This window comes from Leopardus geoffroyi, chromosome C1, assembly GCF_018350155.1.
Source record: "Leopardus geoffroyi isolate Oge1 chromosome C1, O.geoffroyi_Oge1_pat1.0, whole genome shotgun sequence".
NCBI lineage: Eukaryota > Metazoa > Chordata > Mammalia > Carnivora > Felidae > Leopardus > Leopardus geoffroyi.
In genome coordinates this window covers 154,845,940-154,862,284 of record NC_059328.1, presented here as the reverse complement: position 1 = coordinate 154,862,284, position 16,345 = coordinate 154,845,940, and the positions used below count along the sequence as shown (strand labels likewise).

The window sequence follows — 16,345 nt, the reverse complement described above, 5'->3', positions numbered from 1 at the left end:
TGGGGCTCAAACTCACGAACTGCGAGTTTGTGACCTGCGCAAAAGTCGGACGCTTAACTGACTGAGCCACCCAGGTGCCCCCAGAATTTGACATCTTGCAATGTTTTCATCTTACTTCTGTGACTTTGGGCAAGTTACTTAACATCAGTTTCTTTAACTGTTAAATGGACATGTAATCTCTGATTTTATGTTTTTCAGTAAAGATAAGTCATTTAAAACAACGTGATTCAAGCAGATCTTTAATATATTATTAGTTCTCTTTATTAACCAGAAAAAGGGTAACCTAACATCATTTCTCAGTCTTGTTTTTACCTTATTTTTCCTTTCCCCTAATATTCTCATTTATTTTATATTTACTCATTATTTTTTAACAAAAAGGGGCAGAATTTTGATAGAATATTTATAGATTTAAAAAGCAATTAACATAAATATTCCCACTGTTCACTATTTATTGTGTGGGGTTGTTTTAAAAAAATTAACTTAGGTTTTCATATTCATTAACTATGGTATCAAATGGCTATGATATGGTAGCCATTATCATTGGTGGCCCAACATGCTTTATTTTTTTTCCTTCTATTTTTTTCTGGTAACATATTCCACGTGAATAGGTAAATGAACAAGACCTAGTCAGTCAAAGAACCTCATTCTTTGGCCACAGTGATTGAGTGAAAGGCATCTGACAAATGCTAGGGTTATTGGTCAGGGTCCAGCTCAGAAATAGAGGCAATGATAGGTGGCCCAGTGGAAGGAATTTCATATGGTGAACTGGCCATAAAGATTTTCTAAGAGCTGAAATGCTAAACAAAACAGAGAAAAGAAAGGAACTCAGAATACAGTAATAGTAAGAAGCTGACACTCCTCAGCTGGAGGCACAAAGGAAGGATTGGTGTCACCAGAGCTCCAAACCTGGTGCTACCTCGTGGGAGCTAGGTACGTGGGAAGGCTGCTGCATGGAGTCTGGGACCACAGAAGCAGGGCCATTACAGCAAGGGTCAGAGCTATGGTGGAGATGCAGTAACCACTGCAAGTACGACCTGAAGCATCGATGAGCGTGTGGGAATCCTCTGGTTTATCCCTTCATCTTGCCCTCCATTGTCCCACCAGTGCCCCTTATTTGCTGAGTCCATCTGGCAATCAGTGGGCAAGGTATAATTTTCAGAGGAAGGGCAGACCAGATCTGAACACAAATGGGCACATAATTGACACATTAAGACAATCCTCACAAAGTCACAAGATATTACACCATCTAAGTTGTTGGAGCCAGGGATGGAAGTGATTGCTCCTTGCCTTCAAGATTGTAGTGCTACAGGGGCACCTGGGTGGCTCAGTCGGTTGACTCTTGATTTTGGCTCAGGCGTGATCTCGCAGTTCATGGTTTTGAGCCCCATGTTGGACTCTGTGTTGATAGCATGGAGCCTATGTTGACAGCGTGGAGCCTCTTTGTCCCTCTTCCACTAGTGCTCTCTCTCTCAAAACAAACGAACGAATGAATGAATGAATGAATGAATAAATAAATAAATTTGAAAAAAAAGAATATAGTGCAGGCAGATATATTCCACAGATTAGGGAAACCCTTAACTCGAAATGCAGGAGGAGAAAATCAGGCCTTCTCCTTATGAGAAGAGAACCAAGTCATAGCGGGCGGGGAGAACACTGAGGTTGCCATTTGAACCACAGATCCATTTTGCCTGATATGACCATGAACTAAGAGGTCTTTCTTTTTTTTTTTGTTTAAACTAGATTATGTTGGGCTTTTTAACTTTGCAGTAGAAAGTCTTGACCAATATAACTGTGACCATTAACTGAATATTTTAAAGAGACTTGAAGACAAAATGCCAAGTATTACCAGTAAAAAAAAAGAAAAAGAAAAATTAAAGATGGATATAGTTATGTGTTACCAGTAAGAGAAATTAAATTAACGTGGTTATGTTGACAGGTCTTGGTTGACTACAATACTGAAGGTACTGAAGGAATTCTCTCTCCTTTTATCTTAAATAAGGAATTTAAATACAAAAAAAAAAAAAAAAAAGGAATCTGAAAAGGTAATTTTCCCCAGTGTCCTATGACAGAGGAGCCAGTTGATTTCTTTGATTCATGCCTGGTAAACAGACTACAAAAGGAATGCAGATCAATGCCAGATGGAGGCTATCAAAACAAAAACTGGCCACAAAGAAACAAAAATGTACTTAAAGTTAATCTGCAGCTACAATATGTGAGATGCTGAACGAGCAGTTTCATTTTCTTTTATCCCAACTCAACAATTCAAAAAGAATTTTTTTAATAATGTAAGTGAATGATATATCCTTTAACCCATTTGCAGAAAAGGTAAAGAAGGCCCAATCAACCACCATATCTATTTATTTGTGCTGAACACTATTGTTTCCAGCTTTTGCTGTACTTTATCTTTTTTACTTTTTTTTAAATCTTTTTTACTGCTCCTCAATTAAGTGGAAAATAGAAATTAATGGGTTTTGTTTTATAGAACAGAAATCCTTGGAATCCTAAAGGTGGCTGGCAGTTTGTTTGTTTTGACTACCTAGAACGAGAGTTAGATCTTACTTGCCAGTATTTTTGTTTGAAGAATATACTACAGGGGCGCCTGGGTGGCGCAGTCGGTTAAGCGTCCGACTTCAGCCAGGTCACGATCTCGCGGTCCGTGAGTTCGAGCCCCGCGTCGGGCTCTGGGCTGATGGCTCAGAGCCTGGAGCCTGTTTCCGATTCTGTGTCTCCCTCTCTCTCTGCCCCTCCCCCGTTCATGCTCTGTCTCTCTCTGTCCCAAAAATAAATAAACGTTGAAAAAAAAATTAAAAAAAAAAAAAAAAAAAGAATATACCACAGCAACCACCGCCCTCAAAATCTGTTTCCAATGATGCATCCTCTTCTAGACCAAAGTTTCTCAGATATCAGAATTAGTTTTTCTCCATCCTACATAATTTACACAATAAAAATATTTCTCAGCATGGTTTCATGTCTATTAGTCTGGACTACTCATCTATCAAGAATATTCCTTGGCAGAAACACGCTTTTACTCTGCCTGTACTCTGTAACACACCGTCAGTACAGTCTTCAACACACAATGTGCTCCATTAATTCTCATAGCAATAGAATCTTAATAGACTCTTGATATGTAGGAAGAGTTTATACCCCTTCAGTCATGGAGGTACTAGGGACAGGAACATGAGAATTTTGGCAGTTAACAAAACTAATTTTAGGGCCGATCAGCGTAGGTGATCAAACTTGACTGGAATCTCAATCTCTATCACTTCCAGTGGTATTTCATTTTATTCTCACCAGTATTAATGTAAATGAGGCCTGAAGAACCATTTGTCTTTAATGCAGAAAGTTCTTCAAAAAGTAAGGATTTTGAAACATAATATCTGTTGCATGACATGAAATTAGAATGATTATTTTTATTTTCTTATGGCTTTTAGAACATATACAATAGTATAGTGGTTAACAATGCTGGCTCTGGCATTTGAGCTGGTTTTAATTCCAGTGCCAGCATGCACAAGTTGTGTGAATTTAGGCATGTGGTTTATGCTGTCTTTTCTGTTTCCTCACTATAACATTAGGAATAACACCACCAAGGTCACCCCCCTCACTCATAGGTTGTTTTGTGAGCATTAAACAAGATAACACTTTAAAGGCATTCAAAATTAAAATGAAAAATCAAACATGCAAGGGTTATTGGTAGTGTTTTTTTTTATTTTTCTACCATTTGCTTCTTATTACCATTTGTGTGTGTGTGTGTGTGTGTGTGTGTGTGTGTGTGTCTGAATTTGAAGTCTATTTTGATCTATTTTATTTTTTTTTATACCCTTGACTAACATCTCCCCATTTCCCCCCACTCTCTAACATCTGGTGACCACCAATGAGCTGTGTGTGTGTTGTGCTTTTCCTTTTTTCTTTCTTTTTTTTTTTTTTTTTAAGATTTCACACATAAGTGAAATCATACAGTTTTTCTCGGACTTATTTCACTTAGCATAACCCTCAAGCTCCACCCATGCTACCATGAATGGCAGGATTTTCCTCTTTCTTGCCTGACTTATATTTCATTTTATATTTTGATAGATAAACAGAGATAGATAGATGGATATCTTACATTTCTTTATCCATTCATTCATCAACGGACACTTAGGTTGCTTCCATGTCATAGCTATTATAAATAATGCTTCCATGAACATGGGACTGTAGATATCTCTTTAACAGAGTGATTGCATTTCCTTTGGATATTTACTCTGACGCAGGATTGCTGGGTCATGTGGTAGTTCTACTTCTGGTTTTTTGAGGATCTTCCATAATGTCTTTCATAGTGGCTGCACCAGTTTACATTTCCACCAACAGTGCACAACTATTCCCTCTGCTCTACAACCTTACCAATATTTGTTATCTTTTGTCTTCTTTATGATAGCCATTCCAACAAGCGTGAGATGATGTCATTATTCCTTTAATTTGCATTTCCCCAATAATTAGTAATGTTAATTGCCTTTTCATGTATTTTTGGCCATCTATATATCTTCTTGGAAAAATTCTATCCAGGTCCTTTGTCTATTTTTTTGTTGGATTGTTTTGTTGTTGTTGTTATTGAGTTGCCTAAGTTCCTTATACATTTTGGATGTTAATCCCTTATCAGATATAAGGTTTGCAAATATTTCCTTCATTCCATAGGTGGCCCTAATTTTGTGGATTGTTTCATTTGCTGTGCACAACCTTTTTAGTTCGATGTAGTCCCAGTGGATTTTTGCCTTATTGCTTGTGCTTTTAATGTCACATCTGAAAACTTGTTGCCAAGTTTGATGTCAAAATTTTATGGTTTCAGGTCCTTAATCCATTGAAGTCATTAATCTGTTTCAGGTTAATTTTTGTGAACGGTGAATGATAGGGGTCTGGTTTTGTTCTTTTGTATGTGAATATTCAGTTTTCAAAACACCATCTACTGGTTTCATTTTTAATTGAACATTAAGAGAATGCAGTATTTTAATTGTAATTCTGCCAATATCTGTCTAGAGGCCTGTTGTCATTTTTGTCTTTTATGAAATTTTTATCACCAAGAAAAGCAGGATTACAATTTTTTTTTCTTTCAGATAGGGCTGGTGTATTCTTGGTTATCAAAATACTCATAGTTTGGGGACTCTGAAATGGTAAATATTCATGTATGTAAAAAAGCATGATACATAACTGCATGATCTTAATTATATTAATCTTAGTTGTGTAAATACACAAATGGGACCTAGAAGTAAAACTAAACTGCTTGTGATTATGGATGATTTTGTTCTTTGCTTCTTGTGATTTTCAGTTTCCTTTCATGCACATTTTAATTTTTAAAAAATAATTTTTTTAAGACCTAAAACAAAACAAAACAAACAAAAAACACCATTTACTGAAGAGACTATCCTTTCTCCATTGAATATTTTGGTCCCTTTGTGAAATATTAGTTAACCATAATCATGAGTTTATTTTGGGGGTCTCTATTCTGTTTCATTGATCCATGTGTCTGTTTTTATGTAAGTACTAAACTGTTTTAATTACTATAGCTTTGTAATATAGTTTGAAATCAGAAAGAGTGTTGCCTTCAGCTTTGTTTGTTCTCAATGAAACATTTTTCCAATGAAAATGGATTTTAAATTAACCACGAACATTTCTAAGGGCCCTTTAATGCATACACATTGCTAGACTAAATTTGCTCCTCCTGTGAGATTAAATTGCTTTATGATGTAAGAGAGTCAAAGGCAATAATAATTTTATATTTGGAAAACTATTTTCCAGTTCATAGTATTAACAAGTCAAAGAAAAAATAGGATTGTTTTGATACGTAGTAATGAGGAATTTGATGTAACTTTATAGCGATTATTAATCAAAAACTCTTAGCAGCAGGATACCTCCTTCATGCAGGATAAAGAATATCCTATGGCCAAATTAAAGGTATAACCTTGAAAGCATTTTCATTAAAAAAAAAATGTCTCTTTAGTACCAAAAATAATCTCTTACAGCATATATAAAAAAAGTCTCATTCTTAATAGGCACAAAAATATTTTAAAAATTTAGGAACTCAGCAAGGAAAATGCATGGCAAGAAGAAAAGCACAAATTTTTACTGTGGGCAGTGTGGTAAAGATGTTAATCTTCCTTGTGAATCAAATTAACCTACAAATTTAATGTAATTCCCATGACATAGCAGTGGTTTGTTTGGTAACTTGACAATATTGTTTTAAAATTCAAATAACGATCATGTGAAAATAGCTTATAGAGAGCCTTTAAAGAGTATGGTAGTGTATTGTGTTTCTGTTCCAGTTAAGGAAAATTGGGAACTCTTATGTGAAATAATAAAACTTACTACAGAGTCATAGTATAACACTATTGTTGGTTTCAGAATAACCATTCAGATCATGAAACAGAAAGGAAATTACAGACACTGATCCTATGTCTATAAGAATTTGGTTCAAGATAAGAACAAAATTTCATATTAATAGAAAATATATTATTCAGTATATGATTTTAGGAAAACTGGAAAATTATTTATTTCACACAACATGCCAAAATAATTTTCAATTGGTCTAAAGATTTAAATACATAATAGAAATTTATGAAAATTCTATAAGAAATTATTTGTGTGTGCAATTAATCTTGGGTGCAGAGAAGTTCTAAGCATTTCCTAAAGGCCAAATGCATGACACATTTGACCACATAAACATATTTCCAAGGCAAACATTAACAGAGTTAAAAGATAAATGGCAAAATAGGAAAGACATTATTGCTCATTAAATAATCCTTAATGTTATAAAATGATGAAAGAGAAATCACCACTATAAAAAACCCCAAATAGACCATTTATATACACACAAAAAGGTAAATATATGACTAGCTAGCTTCCTAGTATTCAGAGAAATTCAAGTTAAAACAGCAGTAGAATATCAGTTTTTACTTATCAAATTGGACAAGGCCTGTGTGTGTGTGTGTGTATACACACATTATCTACGAACACACACATACATACAATCACAGAATACCTAGTTAATTTGGCAAGATGTTGGGTCATAGGAACTCAATTACTTAAAGTGGGCAAATAAATTGGTAAATCTTTCTGGAGGGCAATTAAAATGAAACCCTTTGAATTATAATCTTTAGGGATTTAGCCTAAGATTTATCTTAAAGCATGTCATGACAGCTGTTATTATATTAGTGAAAAATCTAGAAAGCTATTAGAATGAATGAACACAAATCTTATTAGGCTAAAATATATGAAAATAAATTGAGAAAATATGTAGATAGTGTGAAGATTGAGAAATATATAAATAACAAAAATTACTCATTATTTTACTATCCAGAGAAAATGTGTCTTGTTTTTCTATATTTCTATAGAAAATATGTGCTTGCCTTTTTACCTCTAGATCTTATTATATACCTCATACATATGACTTTATAAATGAAAATTGAAAATGTAATATAATATTTTAAACTTCTTAATTAATGTGAATATATTTTTATGTCAATAGATACATTTGTTCAACTGTTTTTATTGGCCACATGGTAATCCACTGTATGGGTTTTCCATAGATTGTTTAACCAATTGTGTGGTATATAGATTCTGTAAAATTTTTTACCATAAAAAATTACTGCAAAAGTCATCCATAAAGCTAAAATATTTATACATTCAGCTTTTGAAAGTAATGAATAAATGTTAAATGTATTGATTCAAAATATCTCAATGTTCTAACCTTAGAATTTCTGACTTAACATAAAGGTTGGTAAAGCTATGCAGGGGGCTTAGAGAGTGATTTCACTGGCAATACTGTGTTAATGAATTTCATGAACATTTGGTATAAAAGCATTTTTTTCCTATAAGTATGTACCTGTTGAAGGTAACTTCAATCGTATCCAACAATCTTAATTTTTATATAGTTAATTAGCCCATTTAAGTCTATTCGTGTCATGTTTAAGATGACAAATCATTTGATCAGTTAAGCATATTCTTTCTCAATATAAGTCATGAACATGCCAATCAAAAATAAATTTATTTAGGACCTAACATTATGAGAATAAAATAAAATAATTTGTTTAAAGCATCTATCACAATGCCTAGCAAATTATAAAATGTTCAATAATGCTTGTCATGATTATTACCGTTAAGCACTGTGGGGCAAATACAGGATGCAGCCCTTACAATCAAGGAGTTTAAAATAATTGTAATGATAAATTGCAACCATTTTCCATATTGTGACTAAAAAGCTTGTGAATTCTTAAAAAAAAAAAAAGAAGAAGAAAGGTATTCTGTTGAAAATAACAATATTTATTTAAGCTGCATTTATCCTTTTTGGATTCATTCATTTTTAAATTGAAATGTAAAAAAGTAAAAAAAACCTTTTATTTACTTCATACTGAGGAGAATTTTTAAGTATATGAGTATAATAAGTATTCTTTATTAGTGCCCATATATTACTTAAGTTTATGCCTTAGATCTTCTTTTGCAGCCTAACTTTATGCATATTTTAAAAAATCTAGGTCAAATGTATGGTATATATGTCTTATGTAGCCATGATCTTAGCATAGCATTTAATTTTAGTGTTGACTAATGACCATTATAATTGTCAGCATAATGTTAATTATTATGGAGGTAAAAAATTCTTTTTTTTTAAGTTTATTTATTTATTTTGAGAGAGACAGTGCACATGCAAGCAGGGAAGGGGCAAAGAGAGAGAGAATCCCAAGCAGGTTCTGCACCCTCAGCACAGAGGCTGATACAGGGCTTGAACTCACAAAAGGCGAGATCATGACCTGAGCAGAAATCAAGAGTCAGATGCTTAAATGATGAAGCCACCCAAGAACCTTAAAATGTGTATCTGAAAATGTATATAAATCTAAAATATGTACTACTCTCTCCAAGCTAAAATGAGGGTTGTCATAGAAACAGCAAACAGCAAAAAGTCTGATCAGACATAAGAAGATCGTGGACAATATCTTTGAAGAAACTGTGAAATTGGACAGGCTATATTAGAAAAAGTAACTATGTTTAAAATTAATCATCATTATTTCTTCCAAACCAAGTTTCTCAGGGATAGCACTAAATACTGCAAACCCTGGAATTGTTAAGATTTAAATTATGTAGGTTTTTTTTAATGTAAAAGATGTAAGCATTAGAGCATATTAAAGATGAAATATATTAAGTATTCTTCAATATGAATATTTAAAAGTAATTTTATTAATATGATTTCATACTAAATATGTACACTTTTTTTTATCTCACAACAGATCCATTAACATTATCATCCAATCTTGGTAGAAAAATATATAGTATTAAATGCATTTCGGGTCTTCACAATATCACAGTTAATGACACTCACTATTGCATTTCATTCAGAAACATCTAGTGCTTTCAGCACTGTCTAGCAATCTTCACTAGCTTTCATGATGCTTTGTAAACTGTTTTAATAACGTTTGCTTTTTGGGGGTCTTTTTTGTCATGCTAATTAAGACCACTGCAGCTATCCATTAAGGATCTTAAAGTGATTTAATAGTTCATTATGTAAATCAAGTTTCATAACAGTTCATTCAAAGTCCTAGAATTGTAAATTACATAAATCAATCTTTATTACTATTCTATTATTATATTTGTGAGATAAGATAAAAACAAATGCAAAAAACTGAGCATCCATTTCAGTTTTAATTCATTATACTTTCCTACCTGAGAATTAAATATCATTTAAAAAATCTCTTTCTAGTTTTTATGTGCTGGCCTTTGAAAATGAAGTATTTATCTTTTGTTATATTTATTATGATTGTTCATTCTTCATTACGTGTAAAAACTATACTTTTAACCCTAATCCAACTGTCAAATGAATTCAGTAAACTTGAGACATTTAACTATTCTAGTTCATGCCAGATCACTGTAGCTGAACATATAAGACATATGCTACAACAATTCTGTGGCCCTAAAACATTCCCAGTTTACTCCCAAATTCCTCAGACAAAAAAAAAAAAAGGAACATTTTCAGAGTACAAATATGTACTTTCCAGAGTGAAATGGTTAAATATCACAGCCAATTCAGAAATAGCACCAACTGTTTCCTTTTTTTTTTTTTTTTTTTTTTTTAGCAGGACCAGATTTAATTCTTTTCTGCATTCACATGCACACAAATACACTTCCCTCGAGCTGTCAGAAAGCATCAGATTGCCTAATCTGCATGATGAATTTTAAAATCTTTTGAGAAACACAAGGACATTTGCTTCAGGCACTATGATTTCATCGTCACCATCATAAACAACAAGTATAAAGCCAGTCAACCTCTGGTATTCAAACCAAAGCCAAAAGATTATGGGACTTAGAAGTGGTTGGTAGAATTTTAATCACCCAAATTTCACTTGGATCCATTTTTGAAGTCATGACATTTTGCAACTGGGCAATCATCTATTTATTGTCTATGACTATTCCTACGTGACCCCAAAATAAGGATGTAGTTCTTATTAAAAGGTTTATAAAAAACGCAAATACTCTATGAAATATTTGTAAAGAAATTACATTATCAGATGAAAATATTCTGATCGTTAATGTGAAGACAGGGTCTCTAATATTTAATAGCAACTATAATTCTTGTACTTTTATGAAATACAGCTACAATATCAATTCTACCTATAGACATCCTGAGTAAATAACAGATGTGGGAAATCGGAAGAGTTTCTATGATATATTTTGGATCCCATGCTAATAGAACTTTATCACTTGAATAATATGAGAAATAGTACCATTAATACCACTAGAACTACCCACATTGACTTTTTAATGGTAGCTAACTGAGAGTTAAAACCACAAACAATAAGTGTTGTTTTTCTAGATTAACTGTGATATTGATATAAAAAAAAATTTATTTCAAATTCAGACCAATTGTGCTTTTAAGATTAAAGCCAAATTTAAGTTTTTCAGGGCTTAAAACAAACAAGCAAATATAAAAGCCAATTCTGTACCTAGGCAGCAAAATGGAATATAATTACTGCATTCAGTCAGAAGCTGTGACTAAGTGAGTCTAATCGAAATGCAAGGTAAGTGCATTTCTGAAGTCTTGAATTATTGAACAAGTAATGTAGGGTCCTGGAGTTCAAGGGATAGAAAGATATCATTATCTTTTTTTTTTTCTCAGGGAGTCCAGGATGCCCATTCACCCCTCTGGCAAAAGTGGAATGTACAAAGGCTTTTACTTTTAAAGTAAATGAAACAACCCTGTATTTGTTAGCTGCTGTTAAAGATGCACACTGCATACCTCATCTCATCTTCTTTTCATTGTAACGTTTTCACATTATCACAAGCAGCATTATGTCACCAAGACGAACCAATTTCCTTCATGTAAATGTAAAACAACATGTTTGCTGTAAGATATTTCCATCAATGTCAGTGATGTACAAGGTAAGTCTCAACAGTCTGCCCTGTCACTTACTTACAGAAAGGGGAAGGGAAAGTGTTCATTCACAGTCAAATTGAATTCTCTGTCCACTATTTCTTTTGCTCATTGAATGTATTCATAAACTCATCACTGGCACTATATTATTACATCCAGAAGATACTAACTTTCACCACAACACTAACTGAAAAAAAAGAAAAAAAAAAGGCAAGAGGTGATGAAATGCTAAACACCTTTACCGAAAGGTAGGCTCATTCTATTTCTAAGAGGAGCTGGCACAAAAGGTACAGCCAATGTCTCTCTGTTGATTAGATGGGTCCCTCGATCTAGTCAGTGATGTAAAAGACCCATCGGAGAGCAGCACAGTCTAGTAGAAAGGTAGACTCTGAGGATCTACCATAAAGTCCTATGCCAATAGCTGACATTTGGATCCTTGTCTAGTTACTCTCGCTGGGCCTCAGTCTCCACATATTTAAAATAAGAAACACAGGGGCGCCTGGGTGGCGCAGTCGGTTAAGCGTCCGACTTCAGCCAGGTCACGATCTCACGGTCCGGGAGTTCGAGCCCCGCGTCAGGCTCTGGGCTGATGGCTCAGAGCCTGGAGCCTGTTTCCGATTCTGTGTCTCCCTCTCTCTCTGCCCCTCCCCCGTTCATGCTCTGTCTCTCTCTGTCCCCCCCCCCAAAAAAATAAATAAAACGTTGAAAAAAAAATAAAATAAGAAACACAGTCTAGATGTTCTCAAAGGCCTTACTAGTACTAACACTCTTTGAATTCAAATTGAGGGTTGACTCTACTATTGTTTTTGTCTTATACTGTTACATAGTGTTAAATTCTCTCAAAAAATTAAAATGGGTTTTCTTCCTCAATTTGCCCGGCTTTATGAAATAATTAGTAAAGTTTCATATTGATGATTAGGGTAAGAGCAGCTCACAATAATAGGAAATCATCCATAGGTAACATTTTCCAACCATTTTTCCTTACTCTCCTCCCCACTGTTTAATCTCAAATCATGGTGCTGATCACACATTCAATTACAAGTTGTTCAATGATGCATATCACTTCCTTACAGAGTAGTATCAGCAAACGTTTCCCTCAAAACCCTTGAAAATTTACTAAGAAAAAGACATTGACAACACTGCTGGAAGAATGCTAATGAAACTCTGAATCTACTCTCTTTATCAGCCTGACTTCTCCTCTGTGCACACTGCACACCTCTTCCTCCACAGACTCTTGTGATGTTTATAAAACAGAAAAGTTGTGAACAGATGTCAAAATAGCTATCAAATAGTTTATTTGATCAAAATAAAACCACTCTCTATTCAAACTTTTACCCTTCAGGGTGTTCAGGTACTTATAACAAGTGTCTAGCCTATAATTTTTCAAACTCCTCTAAGCCACCAGAACATCACTTTCATCTGGAAAGCATCTTGAGCCACAATTGTGAGACCTGATGGTGTTTAAATGAACATTATAGGTACTTTGTGAACTCACAAGCTATAGAAATCGATGGGTATCTTGCATTGAGAGTCCTACAATTGATTTTTCCAGGAGAGAGTCAATTTGTAACTTTAGGAGAGACACAGACACCAGGGAGGTTGAAAGCATGCTGAAGGTTTAAAAAAACAACAACACTGGCATGTGGAAATTGCTGCACTGGATGAGGTGGTATCTCAAAGAAATAGAGTCTAGATTGATGATGTTTTTTAGGAGTGGCTAAAGGGAAAAAGTTGAAACATTCTAGGCAGCTCCTGTGGCATTCCGGGCTTAGAGAAGGAGAGCTCTCCAAGGTACACAGGCAAGGTGCTTAATAGGGTCCCTGAGGGTCTTGAAATTAAATATATACTAAGGATAAAGATATCCAGTAGATGCATTCTCTCTGGCTTTTAAAGTTGTCTGAAATTACGAAAAAAAATTATGTATTTCATACTTGAAATTTGCCAAGAGAATAGATCCCAAATGTTCTCACCACCACCACCAACAAAAAATGTAACTATGTAAGGTGACAGAATGTTAATTAGCTTGATTGTGGTCATCATTTCATAATGCATACATATATCATGACATCATGTTGTAAACTTTAAATAGGTGCAATGTTTATTGTCAAAAAAAGACAATTATTGCAAAAACGAGAGAGAGAATTATCTAAATTGAATCCATTCATTCAATAAAGGAGTCAATCATTCAATGCTCAGCACTTTTCTAGGCACTGTGGGTGACAGCAAGGGGGTGTGCCATCCACAAGGGCTACAGTCGCTTAGAGGAAGGGGGGAAAGACTTTAGATAAATCACAAACAAACCGATCCACCCAAAACCCACTGATTGACAATAACCTTTCCATGTAACTAAAGAATCTCATTCTCAAAACAACTATTATGTTATCCCTTCTTCTAAGTGTTTCTTTATCTCCTCCTTACTTTTTATGCTTCCCACAAGTTCATAATAGTGGTACTTTAGTCAAGAAATAAATAATACAAAGACTAAACAATCTTATAAAATTATACCTACTTTTATTCTAAATGCTTCTAACAATGATGAGAGAGAATTCATAAATATCAAACAAACCTTTGAATTCTTGGGAGTAAAGGAAAGAGGGTAAAAATGGAATTTCAGGGGTCATAGAGCCACACTGCAAGATCATCAGTGTGAATATTAAAAGGTTGTTTTGATAAGTTAAAAATCCCCAAACCCACATGCCTCAGAAAAATAATACTAAAAAAGCTATTATGGAAAAAAACCCTTCTCTTCTGTATTGAATAATTTTTAGCTTTACGTATGGAATGGTGCTTTAAAAGGAAGTTTATACCCATCATCCTATGGGACTTTATTTGACCTTGTTTAGTTTTGCTTTGTATGATTAACTTCTAAAACTAATTTAGAGATCCCTCTTTCCCTAATGACTGGGATTGAAGGCACACAGAGATGTTGGAAAGATTCACCTAATCCAAAATCAATCAATGTGTACCAGTTATAGGGAAGGCAGTTTGAAATGGCTAGAATTTTAAGTTAGAACATACTACATACCATACCAAATGGTGCTGTTCACATTAACTGCTTAGGAAAGGTATACGCGTGCGGAAAGCTGCACTTACTGTAGTGCATGAATCTGGCCTCAAGTTTGAGGTTTACTAGTATTCTAAGAACAATAGAAGCTGATGGCTTTCAGGGCTTTGATTTCAGAGCAGCATTCTTTTAAAAACAAACATCGTTTTCTCACGTAGGAAATACATGTGTTGTACTCAATACTGCTAATTCCACAACTCATTGACCAGTATTATTAGAATTTCAAAAGAGCTCAACTGATCAGATTTTGAAATGGATTTGAGATGGATTTCCGAAAGCTGAAGGTGCATAGGAGATCATTTTCAATTGCTTACCTTCAATTGGACGCGTTTCTGCCTCTCATACCTACTCCATAGAGATGAACAGAAGGATACCATTGAGATTTAAATAAACAAAATGATATCACATTTTACAAATAAGTCTGATATGATGAAAAACTTGGAGCAGATAAAAGGCAGTGGATAAAGATAGAAACTCCAGGAATCGACCATACAACACACTTTAGAGTACAGCCTGAAATATGGCTTCGGATACTCACCAGTGAAAAGATTACAAGTGGACAGATTGACACTATCAACACTGTCAGCACCGTCACAGCTAAAAACTTCATCATCTGATTCCTGCACAGAGCAGCAGGGTGAAGAGCCGTCAATTTCTTCCAACTTCCCCTTTAAAATTCCACTCATAGCTGCAGCGCTGTCACATGTACCTGTAACAGGAATGGGAACAACAGAGCGTTGAAACATTTGACCACTGCATGGTCCAAGTCTCCAAATCGGTTTTTGAGGCTGCAATTTTTTGACCCACATCGACCACATCATCATATCCGTGCAGAAATTATTCTTTCCGTAACGTTTGAAAGCACTGAAAACAATTCTACCCTGATGCATTGTTATTTGCATTCTCTCTTTTGACTAAGGTATTTTATATGAAAAAATCAAATTTAAGAATGTGGAAATCAGAGTACTGCAAAGGAAATATGGTTCAGTGTTTTGAAACGTCAAAACAGGAGTCAATTACACTTATTTGATTTGTTCTAGTAAATCGTGTACTGTCATTGACAGAGCCAGAGTTCAGAACAAAACAGATCACTCACTTGCATGCTGTCATACCCAGAGCATACTGATTAGGGCATGTCTATCTTGCTTGGGATTTCTTTTTTTCTCAGGTACAAAGGCATCTACTTTCCTGGGGCTCTTTGTCCGTCAAAAATCAAATTGGTTGCTAGGAATGACTATACCTGCAGAATTCAGATGCCTTATCATGTTTCCAGTCAATTCAGCATAGCTACAGGGAATATTTGAGTCCTATGCCAACGAAGCTGGCTGAATAGATCGTATGCAGGGTAAACCACAGTCTCTAAATCTTTTACTGGATAAAATATTAATTTGAGTCTCCTTACTCTCTGTATCAATATGGCCAGTGAAAAAGACAGTCAGAGGTAGCCAAATGCATTTAAAAATTTTGTTAATGGCAATTTAGACAAGTCAGTAAACCTCTGAGAATAATAATTTCTTCACAGTTACAGAGTAAGTGTTAAGATGATCAGTGGTTGCAAACACAAATCCCGCCAGTGGCAGGGAACCTCGGTGAGTAAAGAGGGTCAGATGTAATAAAATCATGAAGTCACCTCAGTCCTCTTTTTTGTCTACTGTTGTTTGTAACAAAGGTATCAAGAAATGCTCCTCTACCCTACTGAGACAGGGAAACTAAAAGAATCCATGAAAAACTACTTTTTTTGTTGTTGTTCCTTTTCCTGCTTTTATTCTTGCTAAGACTTCTATCTACACCTTATACATGCCTTATAGAACAGATAATGTATGTCCTACTTACAAAGGTCAAGGAGTTAATAATTTCTTTGGAGTCTTCCAGCATGATAGATAGCATCTAAGGAGTGA

The 16,345-nt window shown here is 34.5% G+C and overlaps 1 protein-coding gene across 1 annotated transcript in view; it reads right to left on the bottom strand.

The window, feature by feature from the left end:
• Positions 1-16,345, bottom strand: part of CSRNP3 (cysteine and serine rich nuclear protein 3) — a 212,860-nt gene that overhangs the window by 180,225 nt on the left and 16,290 nt on the right. Inside the window, exon 2 of the mRNA XM_045480060.1 lies at positions 14,986-15,156. The gene's annotated coding sequence lies outside the window, so the exon portion shown is untranslated. The remainder of the gene's footprint in view (positions 1-14,985; positions 15,157-16,345) is intronic.